A 19,331-nucleotide genomic window follows, 5' to 3' on the forward strand; every position below is an offset into this window, starting at 1 on the left:
GTTGGGGTCATCCTTGTAGATCTCTGGACATTTCCCTAGTGCCAGATTTCTCTTTAAACCTATAATGGCTCTCTCTATTATGGTATCTCTTTTCTTGCTCTCTATTCTTGCCCTGACTCAATCTTCCTGCTCCCTCATGTTCTCCTCTCCCCTCCTCTTCTCCCCTTCTCTTTCTCCTAACTCCCTCTCCACTCAATGGTCCCTCCTAATTTCCTCAGGAGATCTTGTTCCTTTTCCCTTTTCTGGAGGGGGACATGTATATCTCTCTTAGCACCCTCATTGTTTCCTACCTTCTCTTGTGGTGGGAGTTGTAGGTTGGTGATCCTTTGCTCTGTGTCTAAAATCCATACATGAATGAGTACATACCATGTTTGTCTTTGTGTGACTTGGTTTTCTCATTCAGGATGGTTTCTTCTAGGTTGGTTGTTATATTGTCTTAAAGTCAGGTTAAAGAAATAGGCTGAGTATGCAGTGGTAGACTAGCAGTCTTAAGACATAACTGATATGAAGGTGTTTTATTAACTTTGGCTTTGAGGTCCAAAAAATATTCTAGTCTCTTAAAATGTGAGAGATGTTTTTATAATGATATATTGTCACAACATAGCTAATAGAATGTGGATTTTGGAATTAAACCCCCAAATTTGGGCTCTACAGTTCAATACACAGGTTCTAAATTCTCTGTTTTTGTTTCCATATAGTACAAATAGCTTACTCAAGAAAGTCTAACACACCATTTTATGATGAATTCGCATTACTTCTCTTTGGCAAAGTTGAAATACAAGTATCTTCAGAGTAAATGGAATGTCTGTGTCACACTCTTCTCCTCAAGGCTCAGGAATCTATTTGAAACAGAAAGTGGAAATATTTTAAGAGCCAGAGGTGGTGAATAAAAGCAAGCAAGTGATTGCCAGACACAGTAAGGCAGATACACCTATGAGCTCCCAGAGTTTGTGACAGCATGCATAAAAGCCTAAGCATTGTGGGACAAAATTCCACAATGGATGAGGGAAGGTGGCTACAAAATCCTGATGCTAGCTGAAGAACATTGGCATTTGATGGCTGTCTAGTCACATTTCTTCAGTAAAACAACACACTGCTATACCAAAACCACACCCCAAAACTGTTCTGATATCCAAGTATAGTTGGCCAACACAAACTGGGATAGGTGGGAATGCATAAACGTGGATAAGTATGGAGGTGGAGGGTGGGCTAGAAGAAGATGGGAGAAGAATGAATATGATCAAAATGCATTGTATAAAATTCTTAAAGAACTAAGAAAAAACATTATTTTAAAAAGTATAGAATCATAGATAGCTATTAGAATGGTGCAATTTTTTTCAAACCCATCTTGATGTCTTGCTTTTAAGAAAAATAAGCAATGTCCTGCTTAGAGCATCCTGAGGACTGAGGACTGAGGACTGAGGACTGCATGCAGTAGAGTCTGCCCTAACTGCCTGACTCACCCAGAGTCTGCCAGTCTCCTAGTCCCACTTCCAAACCTGGGAGTGGATAAGTGTGGGTCTGTTTCCAGCCTGCCTTCAGGTGTCCTGCTCAGAGCATTCTAAGGTCTGAGAACTGAGGACTGCTTGCTAGGGAGCCCTTGAACGAATTGGTACAGCAGACTGCTTCCTGAACATTACACCATTAGCACAGACACTGCAGACACTGAAATTGACAATTAATAAATGGGACCTGCTGAAAATGAGAATCTTCTGTAAGGCAAAAAACACAGTCAACAATACAAAACAGTAGCCCACTGAATGGGAAAAGATATTTACCAACCCTACATATGACAGAGGGCTGATTTCCAAAATAATACAAAGAACTCAAGAACCTAGTTGCCAAAGTACCAAATAATCCAATTAAAAAGTGGGGTACTGTTGTAGTTTAATAAAGATCAGGATAAACAAATAGGCCGAACAGATGTTTTTTTTCAGGGAGAAATAACTTACAACCTAGACAGATGATCACCAGCAAGTTCCACCAGATGCTCTCCTCTCTGCATTGGAGGTTAATAGAAATGGGTTAATACTTGAAACAGAGCTAGCCGATAAGAAACAAGTAACTGGCCAACAGCATTATATCAAATACAGAGTCTCAGTGTGTTAGTTGGGGCAGGTGCAGCGGCTCTGTGCAAATACAAAGTAGGGAATTGGGCAAAAAATGAGAAGCAGTGAGGGCCTTCTCAGGGCCTTTGTGGAGGCAAATGAGTTGTAGGGCAGAGGCAGATGTTCCAAAGCTGTGGTGAGTCCACCTGGTTAGGCAAGGGAATGGCATCTGCCGCCTGGGTGAAACCCAGGTCCTGTGAAAATCGTGATCCTGCTTCTGATACCAGATATTGCAGTTTAATAAAGATTAGAATAAACAAATAGGCTGAATAGATGTTTATTCAGGGAGAAATAACTGGCAATCTAGACAGATGAACACCAGCAAGTTCCACCGGATGCTTTCCTCTCCAAGTCCCGCCAGCAAGAGAGCATTCCCTGGCTCCTCATCAGACCTCCTTCCACAGGTCATTTGCACCCCTGGCTCCACTCCCAATGGGTGTGGTCAGTGCCACAGAAAGAGACAAAGTGAATATCACACTATAGGGTACAGAACTAAATAGAGAATTCTCAATAAAAAAAATCTAAAATGGCCGAAAATCACTTAAAGTGTACAAAGTCCTTTGCCATCAGGGAAATGCAAATCAAAACAACTCAGAGATACCATCTTACTCCTGTCAGAATGGCTAAAATCAAAAACATCAAAGACAGATTATGCTAGAGAGGATGTGGAGAAAGGGGAACACTCCTCCACTGTTGGTGGGAGTACAAACTCATACAGCCACTTTGGAAATCATTATAGCCGTTCCACAATAAATGGGAATTAGTCTACCTCAAGATCCAGTAATTCCACTCTTAGGCATACATCCAAAAGATGCACATTCATACAACAAGGACATCTTTTTAACTATGTTCATAGCAGCATTATTTATAAGAGTCAGAACCTGGAAAAATCCTAGACACCCCTCAGCTGAAGAATGGATAGAGAAAATGGGGTACATTTACACAATGGACTACTACTTGGTGGAAAAACACAATGGAATCCTGAAATTTGCCGGGAAACGGATGGAACTAGAAGAAACCCAGTCACAAAAAGGCAAACACAGTATGTACTCACTCATGGATGGATTTTAGACATAGATCAAAGGAATACCAGTCTACAATTCACACTGTCAGAAAAGCTAGTAAACAAGGAAGACCATAAGAGAGACATACATGGTCCTCCAGAGAAGGGGAAAGGAAAAAAGATCTCCCAAGCAAACTGGGAGGATGGAGCAGGGGAGAGGGAGTTAGGAGAAAAAGAAGGGGAAAAGAAGAGGGGAAAGGAGGACAGGGGGAGCAGGAAGATTGACTAAGCGGAAAAATAGAGGTAAGAAAAGAGATACCATAATAAAGAGAGCCATTATAGATTTAAGGAGAAATCTGGCTCTAGAGAAATGCTCAGAGATCTACAAGGATGAACCCAACTAACAATCTAAGCAATAGTAGAGAGACTACCTTTAATGCCCTTCCATGGTAATAAGATTGATTTCTACCGTATATGCCATCCTAGAGCCTTCATCTAGTAGCTGATAGAAAAAGAAACAGACACTCACAGCTAAACCCTAACCAAACTCCTGGAATCCAGTTACAGAGAGGGAAGAGTGATGAGTAAAGGGATAAAGACTGGGCTGGATAAACCCACTGAATCAGCAGACCTGAAAAAGGTGGAATCACATGCACCCCACTCTGATAGCTGGGAAACCAGCATAGGACCGACCCAGACCCCCTGAATGTGGGTGTTAGTTAGGAAGACTGGGCAGTCTATGGGGCCTCTGGTAATGGATCAGTATTTATCCCTAGTATATGAATGGACTTTGGGAACCCATCCCACGTAGAGGGATAGTCTCTCAGCCTAGACACATGGAGGAGGACCTGGGCGCTGCTCCAAATGATGTGACAGACTTTGAAGAGTCCCCATGGAAGGCCTCACCCTCCCTGGGGAACAGAAAGAGGATGGGCTGGGGTATGTTAGGCGGGACAGGGGAGTACAGGAGGGTGAGGGAACTGGGATTAATATGTAAAACAACTTTGTTTTAAATTTAAATTAAAAAAGAGAAAAATCGAAGTGCTTTCTTCAGAGCTATCTTTGAATTCGTAAATGTGTCCATATACAATATTTGTTTATGGAATCATTAGTGATTAGGTCAGTGAAACTTACTTTCTGGCTCCCACAAAAAGAGTCAGTACAACTGTTACTTTAATGAAACAACTAAAGTAAAACTGACTATGATTATAGCAGTAACTTACAGTGGTGGTGATGATTAAATGCTGGCTTTTAGACACACTTTTCTTTTTAAATTGCCATTACAAGAAGTATTTAAATATTCATTGGGAAAGGACAATTGCAGAATATTGAACCCTCATTTGAGGCATTTGTTCAGAGAGTTTACATAGTAATTTTTGATATTTCAGAGTTTAAGCCTATTAGGTTGATTTTGATTAAGATAATTAGTTTTCAAAAATAATAATTAGCTTTCTCTTTTCAGAACATTGTACCATACATTTTTCCCCAAATGAATTTTGCCTCTGCTATTTCCATACCTATTCTCCAATAAAAATGTCCCCATTATTAATGGAAAGTGCTTTTTACTTTTTCTAAAATGTTTTCCTTCATATATGGCTGTCATAGAAGGGAACTTCTCTTTATTTTACAACATTAATGAAGAACAATTTTGTGACCAGTTTAACATTAAATATGCATTCTACAAAGAGCTCCCAGCACAATGGTTCAGAGTGGTTCTTTTATGTAGTTATACAGATGGTGTGAAAGTTTAGTATGGTAAAAATAAACAGTGGAAGGAGCAGCTCTGTCATCCAGGTGTTCATGATTTCTGCATTCATAGGAAAATGTCACAGGTTTGTTTCCAAAAATTATTTTTATGTTATCATATCCATTAACCGATTTTATATTGATATTTTCATAATGATGAGTTTTACCCACAGTGTTTAAAAGTTGTAAAATTATTGTGTGTTGGGAGGCATGGAGGTCAAAAGACAACTTTGGGGAAGAGCTTATCTGCTTCCATTTTTGAGTGGGTTCTTTGGATCAAATTCAGCTCATTGAGTGTTGCAGACTTGCTTCCTTGACAAGTGAGCATTGTTACACACTGAGCAATCTCAGCACTTTTTGTAAGATTCCCTTCATTATTTTATTTATTTGTTTACTATTACTATTATTATTACTATTATTATTATCTTCATTGGAGGAAGGGTCAAGACAGGATTTATCTGTGTAACAGTCCTGGCTGTCCTGGAACTTGTTCTGTAGACCACGTTGGTCTCAAACTCACATAGATATGCCTGCCTGAGTGCTGGGAATAAATGTGTGCACCACCACACCCTATCGAGATACCTTTTTTAAGGAACTGTTTTAGATTGTGTTTTATGTAGCATAGGCTGAGCCCAAACTTGTCATATAGACAAGGATAACCCTGAACTCTTGATCCCTCTTACTCTACCTCCTGAATAGTGGGATTAATGTCTGTGTCACCAAGCCTGCTTTGTGTGGTGCTGAAGGATCTAGTTCAGTCACATGCAGGTTCCCCAGCTGTCAGTCCATAGTCCATGAGATCCCACTAGCTCAAGTCAGCTATCTCTGTGGTTTTCTCCATCATACGTTTGCCCCTCCCCCTGTTCATAATCCTTCCTCTTCTTCAACTGAACTCCGGGAGTACAGCTCAGTGTTTGCTGATGGTCAATGCATCTACTTCCATCAGTTACTGGATGTAGGTTCTATGATGACAATTATGGGAATCACAAATAGGATAAGGCCCATTCAGGTACCCTCTCCACTATTGTTAGAAGTCTGGTGTCATCCTTGTGGGTTCCTGAGAATTTCTCTAGCACCAGGTTTCTCCATAATCCCATAATCTTTCATTGCTCTCCTCACAAGTATCCCTTTCTTATAAACATAGAATTATGATCATCTGACACATGTGTAAGGAGTAAGGTTTTTCCTTGTGGAATTGCTGGGACCACAGGGCTAACCGCGGGAAACACACAAGCAGGGTGGGCGCCAAGCGGCTCAGCACGAATGCACAGTGAGGAAATGGGCAAAAAATGAGAAGCAGTGAGTGCCTTCTCAGGCCCGCTGTGGAGGCCAAAGAGTTGTAGGGCAAAGGCAAATGTCCCAAAGCTGTGGTGAGTCCACCTGGTTAGGCAAGGGACCCTGCCCATTGGGGAGTGTTATTTCTAGGGAAGCTTGTTTTGTCCACCAAAATTTGGATGCTTTCTTCTGTAATAATCCTATCAAAATACATGGACTAAATCCCTTAGAAATCAAATTTCCACAAGGTTGTTAATTTAACAAGTAAAAAAAAGAATACAGTTCTTAGTGACCTTCTAGTAAATTTAACATCAGGTATATAATGAATAATTTCTTTTTTACAAATAGATCCTCTATATATTTGGGAAATACTTATGCCAAACTTATCTGTTGTCTATAAAATTTATAAGTGGCACTTCTTTATCTTGCAAAATATAATTAGGAAATTAATGTTCAGAGAGATGGACTGACACACTACAATGTTATGATATCCTTAGGCTTTCACTCATGCTTTGACCATCAGTCAAGGTTTTCTACCCTACCAAAGGATGAAAGCTTTAATTTATGATAAGAGACAGTCATACATACATAAGCACATAATGCATATGGATATATAACTATAGCATCACATAAATTTCAAATGCTTAGAGATTTAACCATTTGTTTTGCAGTAGAGAAATGACTATATATCAAAATATCTTTTCATAATTCAATAAGGTTCATAAAGAGAAAAGTTGAAATTATCTTTTAACACAATTAAGATGATTTTATATGAATTTTCCTTCATACTAATTCTTTCAACTGTGTCACTTCTAAATATTTTGTCTATGAAATATCCAGTATGTAACAATAGGCCATGAATAGAATTTGAGACTCCAATATCATGAACTTCCAGATTTAAAGGCATTTACATGGTTCTAGTGTAGAAATACAAATTTGTTTTTAAACAAAACAAAACATTAGAAGCAGGCCAATGAATAATAGAATGCACAGCATGCTTCTGCCATTTTTTTTATATTAAATAGTGAAAGTGCTTGACAGATTGTGAAATGGTCTTTTTTCTAGCATTTGATTTTTAAATTAATTTCCTCATTTCAATCATGAGTTTAGTCTTTTGGAGGTAATTCATTAAAAACCACTCTGATGTATTTGATATGTAGTATAATTGATTATCAGTAAAAAAAAAATCTAATTTAATAAACTCATTGAAATTGTGTAATCCTCATAAAAATTCACATAGTTTTGGAAGGGATAATTTTTGTATGTAGATAAGGGCATTCACTGAATTGAATTTAGAACAGTACCCCCTAATTTGATTCATGTACAACTCCACTACATTGCTTCACTTGACCGATAGAAAACCTTCTAAGGAGGCATTTAGAGAAGGCTAAGTCAGTAAAATAATTACTCTGCAAGCATAAAGATGTGGGTTTAAGATCCAGAATGTATATTTTATTTTTTTTAAACTGGCCATGATGCTGCTCACACACTTGTCTGGAAAGTCAGAGACAGTTATATCCCTGGGGTCACTGGTCCAGCTAATAAATATGATGAGAGATCCCCACCCTTAACCAAGAAGCTATTTGAAATTGATACCTTTGGGGAAAGGGAGAGTTGGAGTTTTCCAGTAGAGTGTCATTAGGTATAGCAACCACACTGCAGGATAGGACCATTGCCCTAGAGTAGTTTTCCTACACAAAATGCAGTCTATGGGGTGTGTTTCTTGTTTTGTTTTGTTATTTTTTGTTTCACTGAGTTTTTATTTTTGCTTTGTGGTTTTAGTTTCGATAGAGGAAGAGACAGAACATGAAGCTGATGGATGGATTCATTGGGAGGCTCTGGGAGGAGTTTGGGGAAAGGAAAGAATATGATCAAATAATTGTTTAAGATATTTAAATAAAACATATCTTATATGTATGCTCTAGTCTTAGAATCAGACTAAAACTGTAATGGACAACTTTATGCAAGTTGAATTTCTTAACATTTTTAAGTTTGCTTTATGATTTCCTTGTTAGTTGATGGTGATCTAATTTAGTATCATTGTATATTATGTCTAATAGTTTGGGCTAGACCTTGAAGATTCATGATAAAGTTAATGTCCCAGTAATTTTTCCTAACAAAAGGCAGATCAATGTGACTGGCACTAACTCTGACTTGATCCTGAATGTCACACCTGAAGATATTTGAAGTTGGATCTTATACTCGACTTAACTAATAGCCAACTTTTTTCCTGCAGCTCTGAACAATCAGGCAGGAACTAAGTGACCTCTGTTCAATATCCTCATAAGCTAAATATGGCATTAAAGGATGGAGATAAGACTAGCTTTCCTACATAAAGTGAGGACATTTGGAAGCATAATCTCACCGCCAATTTCACATTCTCTCCCTTGTCCTATCAAGTTCTATAATACCACAGCAATGTTTCTAGAATTTTAATAACCTCTTCATGTTGCCCTCAGTATTATTTGTCTCATGCTATCTTCCATTTAAACATGAGAGCATGGCTGGAGTCATATAAATCAATAAAGTGCTTGTCACAGATTTAACTCCCAGAAACACAAAAACAAAACAACATGATGGCCTGAAATTTACCATGTAGTTGAGGGTGGGTTTATTCTATATTATTTTATTTTTGAGACAATGTCTAATTTAGTCCAAGGCTGTTTTCAGATTTGTTAAGTTAAAGATAGCCTTGAACCTCTGATCCTCCTACCCCATCTTCCTCATGGCTGGGATTGCAAGTGTAGCCTAAAATGCCTGGCAAATTTATGTATTCTTAATGGTTTTCAAGCTATGCCACCTGGAAAGTTTGGGTTTTACATTAAGCTTGTAAAAAACCAAAAAGCTACTTCTAAGCAATAACATTTTCCCAAGTTATAGAGGATAGTTATGCATACTGTGGTGTGGAAACTTAAAAAAACATTTGTATTAATGAATGGTTAGGATATCCATTGTTCATCTCATTGTTGTTAAGGGTTTTGGCATGGGTAGTTTATAAAGAAAAGAGTTGATTTATTTTGTAGTACTGGGCATTCAGGAACACTGTCTACCATCTGATAGATGATGTGCAACTGGTGTGTGTACAGAAACAGAAATGGAAAGAGATTAATGAGGGGTCAGGGTTTGTTTCTACAGTTGCTGTTCTCTCAGGAGCGATCTACCTCTCCAAGACCTTACCCACCCCTGCAAGACAGTGTGATTCCATTCATGGAAGTTGAGTCCTAGGTAATGCTACCCCGGATCACTATATTGTGAGCATGTGAACCTTTAGAAGACAAATTATATCCAAGTCAGAGTGTCTTCTTATGTTCTTCAAGGCTCTGATAGTCTCTTAACTTTACCTGGTTTTCATAATGCTGCGATTGATGAGGAATATGAATTAGATACTTTGTAAGATACCCCACAAATGGAAGTTTTGTGATTAGAGTGGGTGTTCAGAAGAAAAAGTTCACTGAGGGAAAGTAACACTTTTATCACACATTATAAAACGTATTGTGGATGCAAATGATTTGTCATTGATAATGTTAAGTATAATAATTTGATGAATATTTTCTTCTGTGAATCCATTTCTTCCTCTGACCTTACTCTATATGACCCACATGTAAAAATTGGGAAATTTGTTTAAATGCCTTGAACACTAAGAATCTGCATAAAGTATCCATGGAAGACTTGTTTCTTTTCTTTCATTTATATGCTGAGTGGCTTATGTATATTGTAAGGACTTGTGGTTATTTTGTATTTGGGGTAGTGCTTTACACAAAATTTTTATTGTGTTATTCAATAGTTTTTGCTCTTTTGCTGTGAGTACAGATAGTGAGAACCATTATACATGGTTAAAAAAAATAAGGAGTAGAAGAGATACAGGGTTAGGAAGCCAGAAGACATGAAAGCAATAGAACAAGAATGTGAAAAATTTAAAATGGTTCTCATGTTTTTCACTTCCAGACCACATGAGATTGAACTATGTCTCTACTGTTGGGGTCTAAGAAAAGGAAAGGCATTTTATATAATAAGACCCCTCTGTAATGTTAGCATGAGATCTCATTATACATAAAACGAACTCTACAAGTATAAAATTTTCCTTTTAGTCCATAAATATCAGGAAGGGTTGCAAACTCACCCAGCTATGTAGAAAAAATATGGAGAAGTATCAGAAAACTAAAAGCTAAAGAATAAATACATCATGTGATCTACTTATACTATCCCTTAGCATATGTCTGAAGGACTCAATATCCTACTCAATAGGTATGTTTCTTGTTGCTCCATTCACAATAGCTAGGTAATGGACACAACATTAATGCCCTTTAGTTGACAAACGGATAATGAAAACATACTGTAGAATACTAGCCCTTTAGTTGAGAATACTATCCAGATTAAAGAAAAACAGAATCATGAAATTTGCAGGCAAATAAATAGAACTAGAAAAGAGCATACTGAGTGAGATAACTCAGACCCAGAAAGGCAAACATCACATGTTCTCTCTCATTGGGAGCTCCTAGTTCCAAATCTTAAACATGAGCACATATACTGTAGTAACAGCTTACAAATATTTTATCTCTATCCATAGCTTACAATCTCATATCCATATAGATAACTTAATTTTTTATTTTATGTAATTAACGTTTTTTCATTTATTTTACATACTGACCACAGTTTTTCCTCCTTCCTTTCCTCTCATTCCAGACTCCCATCTACTCCCTTCTCAACCCACTCCTCCTCAGTCTCCATTCAGAAAGGGTCAGGCTTCCCATGGACTTGAACACAGCATAGCACATCAAGTTGAGGTAGGACCAAGATCCACCCCTGGCATAAAGGCTGGGAAAGTAATTCAGCATGGGGAACAGGTTCCCAAAAGCCAACTAAGCTCCGGGGACAAGTCCTTGTTGTGTGATACTGTTTGTGTTCATATATATATATATATATATATATATATATATATATATATATATATATATCTTGCTTGAAGTCAGAGTGCAGAGCTAGCCACTAGTTAACCATAGAGGTTTGGAGGACTGTAGACAGAAAGACAGAGGATCTAGAGAGGTAAGAGCTCACTGGTGGCTGCTCCTCTGTTTTTCTGATCTTTCAGGTTATTACCCTGTTATCTGACTCTGGGATTTTATTGATTAAGATTAGATTTATGCTTCAGGTCCTGATACCACTGCTAGGAGCCTTACAAATAGACCAATCTACACAACTGTTGCCTACATGCAGAGTGCCTAGGTTGGTTCCTTGCAGGCTCCTTAATTGTCAGTCCAGAGTCAATGTACTTTCACAAGACCAGATCAGCTGTCTCTGTGGATTCCTCCATTATGACCTTGGCCCTCCTGTCTCATACAATCCTTCTTCCATTTGTTCAGGTGGACTACTTTAACTAGGCCCAGTGCTTGGCTATGGATTTCTTCATCTGCTTCTGTCAGTTACTGGGTAAAGGCTCTTTGATGACAAATACCAATCTGATTACACAATAAAAGCAAGCTGAAAGCCAACATCAAATTAAATGGAGAGAAAATCCATTCCACTAAAATCAGGAAGAAGACAAGGCTGTTCACTCTCTCCATATCTATTCAATATAGTACTCAAAGTTCTATCTAGAACAATAAGACAGTAAAAGGAGTTTAAGGGGATACAAATTAGAAAGGAAGAAGTCAAACTTTTGCTATTTGCAGATGACTTGAGAGTATACATAAATGACTCCAAGAATTCTATCAGGAAACTCTTATAGATGACAAATGTCTTCAATAATATGTCAGGATACAAGATTAACTTAAAGTAGCCCCCCTATATACAAATGATAAAGGATCCTAGAAAGAAATCAGAAAGACACTTTACAGTAGTCACAAATAATATACAATATCTTGGAGTAACTCTAACCAAACAAGTAAAAGACCTGTACAAAGACTACTTTAAAAAAGATGCTGGAAGTGGTGGCTAATGTCTTTAATTCCAGCATTTGGGAGGCAGAGGCAGGCAGATCTCTATGAGTTCCAGGGCAGCCTGGTCTACAGAGCTGTTATACAAAGAAACCCTGTCTTAAAAAAGAGAAAAATAGAAAACATAAAACAAAAATTCTTTTGGGGTCAGGGGGATAACTCAATCAGTAAAGAGCTTGCCACACAAACAGAAGGACCTTAGTTTTGATTCCTAGCATCTGGGCAATAAACTAGGTTGGGGGTGCTGGGGAGATGGCCCAGTGGTTAAGATTACTGATTGGAGGGGGTCTATGAATTTTCTTCCAAATGACCTGGTTTTTCTTCCCAGCACCCACATGGCAGCCCACAAATGTCTGTCACACCAGTTCCAGGGGACCTGGCACCCTTGGCGAAACATCAATGCACATTAAAAAAAATACTAGGCCATACATCATGTTTCCTTATGCCTATAATCTCAGTGCTATACAGACAGTGACAAGAAGGACTTGCTGACCATCAGGATAGCTAAATTCTGTGGGAGACCCTTTATGGGAAAATATGGTAGAGAAAGATTGGCTTCTATAAGTAAGATAACCTACATACTAGTACATGCTCACCCACAGATATTAGATAACAAAAAGAAATTCTTAAATCTGATCAATTGTGATTGATTTATTACTTTGTCCATTAAATTGCTTTTCTTGTATTTAGGAAATCGTTATCAAAATTAAGATTTCTAATTTTTTGGTTTTGTTCCTTTTCTTTCTGGGGCAGGGTATGTCTACATAGCCTTGGCTCTGCTAGAAGTTCCTATTTATACACTAGTCTGGCTTCAAACTCACAGAGATCTGTCTTCTTCTGCCACGTATGGGGATCAAAGGTGTGCGCCACTATGTCGGGCTTGTCGTAACCTTTTATTTTTTAAGAAAGGATTTCACTGTGTATCTATGGCTATCGTAGAACTCACTCTGTAGACCAGGCTGGCCTTGAAATCACAGTGTTCTGCCTTCATCTGCCTCCCTAATTGTTGGAATTAAAGATGTGTGCCACCACCACCTTGCTTCTTGTAAATTTTTAAAAAACACTTTTATTGTGTTTTGGCCCATTTAATTTTCTACACATTCTTATACAATAGAGAAAAAATGACTGTTTGTTCTTTGTTCTTAAGATTTCTGCATGTCTCTCCAATGTTTAGCACATTTTTATAACAATAACTCTCTCATATGAATTACCTTAGCAAAAATCAGTTCATTACAAAACTATGGGATTTCTTTTTTCCTAGAATCTCCTCTATTTTCATTGACCTCTTTAAATGTAGTCTGATGAATACTAAGCTACCTCAATTAAAATATCTTTAGAGTAAGTCATGAAATTTAGAGCAACTTCTATGATTTTTTTGTTTCAAATACAGCATGAAAGGACATACTAAAGTAATTAGCAAGATCATTCTGATGATCTTTATTATGTTTTCTGCTAAAAGCTACTGCTTAGTAATTTTCCTAATAAAAAGATGAATAAGTATAGTATGTAGGAAAAAGATAATGAATAGTATTCTCCTGAATGTGATACTTAATTCTTGCACCAGTTCATGGTTAAGAAATTAAGTAAACTCCCACTCCTAAACAAGAAGCTATTTGCAATCAATACCTGATGAATAGGGGCTATAATTTTCTTCAGTGGTCAGTGGGTATGTCAGTCAGAGTTTCAAAGCAATCAGCCAACAAAGACTGGACTCTATGTTTTACTCTGTGCTTTGTTTTTATTTTTGTATTGCTATGCTATTTTTTTGTATTATTGGTTTTCCTTTTTTGTTGTTGTTGTCTGTTTTGTCAATTTTCCTTGTTTTATTTTTTGAGAAATAAAGAGAGTGAGATGAGAAAGAACACCGAATTTTGTGGGTAGAGAGGTGGAGAGAATCAGGGAAGAGATGGGGGTGGGAGAGAATATGATTGAAATGTATTATATGAAAACATTAAAAAAGAAGGTAAACCAGAGAATGTATCTTCTGTTGGATTCTTTAACATTCTATTATTCTATTTTTGTTAGTTTCAATAGTGATTCCAGGTTTCTGTTTTGAAGTTTCTGACTGTTGCAATAACACTGGCTACCAATAACTAGTTGTACTGCACCACTCTCTTAATTCTTTTCAATGTAGAAAGCAACTTTAATGTTATGTCTATATAAGTGTAAAGGCAACCAGCTGCCATTTGAATAATTCATTCAATCAAGTGACTGATTTTTTTGACATCCAATGACCAGTTTGACTTTCACTAAATTGACTGGTTGGATGGTGCTTTGAGGGGCATTAACTTGTCATCATCACCATTACCATGAAATAGTATTTATTAAGCTGCTACCGTCACAAGCAATAGAAAGTTAGCCAAATAATTGTAGACTCTGCCCTTTAGAAGTTTATGATCTGGAAACTCAACACTTAGATGATCTGGATGCCATTTATCTGAATACTGTTGCAGGATTTTGAGATAAGTTACTAAATGGTTGTAAAAGTTTAAGTTTCTTGTTCAAGTACTAAACTAGAAAGTAAAATAGTGCACATGTTGAGTGGATGTAAGTGATCTTCTTGGTTGGAGTTGAACTACAGCTTTCCCTTTTCTCTCAGAACATTGAAACAGCACTCTGAAGAGAGAAAATCACATATTTAAGCTTATCACAAGAATCTGGTCTGTGGTAATGTTAACAGTAGGAAAAATGGAAAATTTCATGTCAGAATAATTTTACTTTATCCCAACTCTGTCAGTTATGGGGAGGTACTTGGTATCTTACTTAATGTCCATGTATTACAATTCATTTACATTTAAATTGGTGAAACAGTAATTGTGCTCTAGCTTTATGATATTTGTAACTTGTGTTCAAATCCTGCCATGAAAAGTGAACTGAAAACTAGTTTCTGTAAAAGCCATCATGACAATGAATGTTTCTTTCTAACTAACTAGAGTGGTCAGTCTTTGTGAAGAAAATTAATCATGTGAATAAAATACAGCTCTAATTTCTGGAGAATGGTTGTGGGTTATAATAGTTTTATCTAGTAAAACATTCTCTGATTCTTTCATGTGATTCACTTTGCATCATAGTTTTCTCTATACAAATGAACTATGTCTAATCAAAAGTTCATCTTCTGTAACTTCCATTTATACAATAAAAATGCATTTGTTTATTATTGTGAGTGTGCTCATGCACATATGTTAAGACAATCCATAATGTACATGTGGAGGTTAGAGGATAGACTTCAGGATTCAGTTCTGTCCTTCTGCCACGTGGGTTCCAGGGATCAAAATCATATTCTCAGGCTTGGATGTAAGCACCTTTCCATACTGATTCATCTTGCCAGCCTGAGAACTTCCTGGTTTTTAGAGTATAAAATGTGAGATGCTTCTAAGGAACAACATGATTCTGCCTCTTTATGTGTAACATGAGAATTCTTTAAGATTATAAGTATGTAAATTCTGGCAATAAATGGATGATGATATTGTCATATCATAAGGCAAAGCTATGAATTGCAAAGAAATACTGGTGTTAGTGAATGTGTGGGGAGAAGGACTTTGTTTCTTGAAGTGTGGTAAAGACTGTGCCTACACTGTTGGGTATAGTCTCCATGCAATCTGCTATTCAACTGTTATCAACTACTCAATAGATGAAGAAACAGAATAAGAAAACTTAGTTAAGCTAGTACCTTTGCTTGGTGCAGGAACAGGCACATCCCTATGCATCTGACTCCAAAAACCAGTCATCTTTGCAGTTCAATGAATCAACCAGACAGTCTATTAGGGGAAGGCACCCTTCTTCCTGGTTCAAAGTCTATTAGGGGAAGGCACCCTTCTTCCTGGTCCAATGTGATAAGGCAGCAGCAATGGCTAGATAAGATTTTGGGAAGTTCATCTTGAGCAGTTCACTATTTTTTATGCCCACCCTCCACATTTCAGTATTCTACTTAGAAACCTTATCAGCCATCTATCTTCTTATAATATGTGTGTTATAAAATTACCATTTTTAATACTTTCTACTAGTTAGTTATCAGTAGTATTTTAATGCTTCTCACATTTTTTTTTCCATTAAAACTATTTCCTTGGAGTATTTACTTGGAGAAATAAAAATGCCTTTTATTCCATGGATGGATAAAATAACAGCTTTCTGTGTTGTTTGCTTGTGATTCAATGATATTTAACAATTTTAGCAATATCCATAAGTGTCTGTGATGAGCTGAGCCTTTTATGTTGAGTTTAAGTGTTTCAAACTTAACGTATGGCTAAAAATAAACACAAGCTGAATGAAATCTGGAAGAAACAAACAGAGAAATATATTCACTTCTTGAGGAAAATCATGGGATGGTATTAAGTAGCAGGAGTTAGACATGCTTAATGATGTTTAAATTAAGTAAGACAATGATTAGAAACCTATGTAAATGACTAATACAAATTTCTTATAGTGTCTTGAATGTATAAAATAAGTGTTTTATTTGGTTTGGAGTGAAGGAGGAACATTTATTTAGGTTTTAAAGCATTTCAGGAGTTAACATATAAAGAGTTTGATTCTGAGGGGAACAAAGTTAGAAAATTATGCAAATGCAGTATTGTTCTAGATTGACTTGTTAAATAAACTGGTATGATCTCAAATTTCCCTGATATTTGGGATAAGTTAATAAAATTATCCTTATCTAATGGCACAATAGCTAAATCCTAAGGCCTTTAATTGTCAAAGATCAAACAGTTTTCCCTCAGGCAGATATGTGTGAGATTAAAATAATCATTGCTCATCTTCCAATGAAGCATATTAAAATGTAAGGATGAAGCCTGCAATTTGCATGCCCTGATTACTCATAATAGAAGAGAACACTGTATATTTTAATATATAATTAAATTCAGCAAATAAAGAAGTACACATTTCTTTTCTGGCGAAAAATAGTTTCTAAAAATACACAAGATTATATCCACCCTGAGAAATGGAATGAGAGCTTTTATTTGGAGTTATTGATATGATTTGGTGTATTACTTGTTAGAGGAGTATTAATGTTTCTAGAACAGGCTCGCCTAGTTGTTGGTTATTTATTTTAAAAGAGAACAATTCTAGACATATGTGCAGAACTAAGTATTGTTTTATCTCCACTCCATAGTTGCAGATTAACTGGAAATAGATAGTTTTAGCAGCATTTCCCATTTTAGAACAAAACCTTGCTTTTTAACTCTTACAAATATATTAGTTTTATTTCTTCTTTGAAAGCTAACATCATGATGCTTTATATTTGGCTGCAATAAACAGGTAATTTATTCCAGTCCTTTAGGGAATGCCATAACTGATAAAAACCAGAATTTAGTAACTTTAGACTTCATAAAACAGCAATATAAAATGCTATCTTCAATTTGACTTCTAAATATTAATATATTAAGCAAGAGAAGTCAAACAGGTCTCTGAAAAATGTGGTGTTTTATATAGTCGCAGTGGTTCTGATAGATAGCACAACACATCCCTTCAAGAGGAATGCTAAGTGTATCACTAAACACAGTGATCAGACAAAATAGTGATTTGAGAAAACATCTGAATTAATTTTTGGAAAGTTATGTTGTACCCAGTCATTCAAATTACCGGTGTATTTTGAAAGTGTTTTAGGGGAATAAAATTGCCCAAAATCTAGCTGCCATCAGCTAATCAGATATTTTAGCATGATTTTGAGCCATATTTGATGATATGTTAATGTATAAGGAATTTGTGACTGGTAATTCGAAACAAAGTCTGACATTAGGAAGAACCCATATGGTTCTAAGACTTTATTTTATCATATTCTGGTCTCACTTAGTTACTTACTAAGATGTTCTTGAAGTATTATGCTTTTGGAAAGGGTATAGTACAAAGCGCACATGTGTGCATGTGTGTGTATGTGTGTGTGTGTGTGTGTGTGTGTGTGTGTGTGTGTGTGTGTGTGTGTGCGTGTGTTAGAGAGATAAAAGTTTAGTAATATGATCAGTCAAGACTATAATTTCTATAAGAAAATCCATCTCCCTTTGTGCTTCTCTCTCTTTCTTGACTTTCATTATCATGCTGCTTTTGACTCAGGAGGGAATGAAGAAACAGACTGGATAGTCATGGTTGAAATGGCTTCAATAGTAATTGATGCTAATAAGCTAATGAACAGAGAAAAGGGATTTACAGGTCTTTCCCTTCATGCAAGGCCCATAAAAAAACTAACCCATGTTTTCAGTCATTTTCCCCCTCTTGACTGGTCTTTTTGTGTCAAAACCACCCTGTTTTTCCTCAAAAATGTATCTACTATGTGGAACCAGCATCGTGTCACTGAAAAACATGTATTTTTTACAATCAGACAAGTTCAAATTGTACTACTTTACTGTCTCATGCAACTTAATTACATTCTTTGAAAACTTTTCTATCTTGTAGAATTTTGAATGTAGATATTATTATTTAAACTAGTTGAAGTGGTGTGAAATTCTAATACACATGGACTTCTGTTTTTTTTTTTTTTTGTTATTGTTGTTGTTTTCCCTCAGTGCAATATATGGTAAAATACATATAATGCCCTACATATGGAATTGGGGTGGGGGATGGGAGGGAAGGGTGGTCAGGGTGCATGTGAGAGGGCAGAGAGGGTAACAGTGAGGGAGGGGAGGGAGGGAGGGAAGAAGAGGGAACTGGGATCGACATTTAAAATAACAAATGAAATAAAAAAAGAAACTAAAAAAAGGATTGGAGATTGAATTGACTTTTACCTTTGTTGGTTGATCAGAACTGATAGTAGAAGGACAGATTGAAAGAGAAGAGACAAAGTGAGAGAAAAAAGGAGGAGTGAAATTTAGAAAGATGATAAGATTTTTCTTTAAAAAGTACTTATATACAGACTGATACATCTATGATAGAGTTCTAGTAACAAACAACAAGAAAAAGGCAAGGCTAAGGTATACTTTGTAAAAATAAAATAAACAGTCCTCTTTGCTGACTCTCACGAATGTGGCAGCGAAGTCCGTGCCCATTAAAATAATTATTGTTGCCTTTTAATTCTGGTGATGAGTTGGCAGGTGGGTGAATGCAAGTGGATGGAAGTGGCCAAGTCCCATTAGGTACTAAAGCCCTTATAGGCCTGGAAAACTCGAGATGGGCATTATAGTAGCCACAGGAGTGAGGATACCTGCGGGTGATATTAATACAGAGTTTATTTTGGTCCCCTGAGTAATGTTAAAGCTCAGCAGGCCTTCAAGGAACTGCTGCATTTGGAGACCCTAGCTGTGCCTGTTTCCATCTGCAAGCCACTAGCAAGCACCCTAG

Source organism: Phodopus roborovskii, unplaced genomic scaffold, assembly GCF_943737965.1.
Source record: "Phodopus roborovskii unplaced genomic scaffold, PHOROB, whole genome shotgun sequence".
NCBI lineage: Eukaryota > Metazoa > Chordata > Mammalia > Rodentia > Cricetidae > Phodopus > Phodopus roborovskii.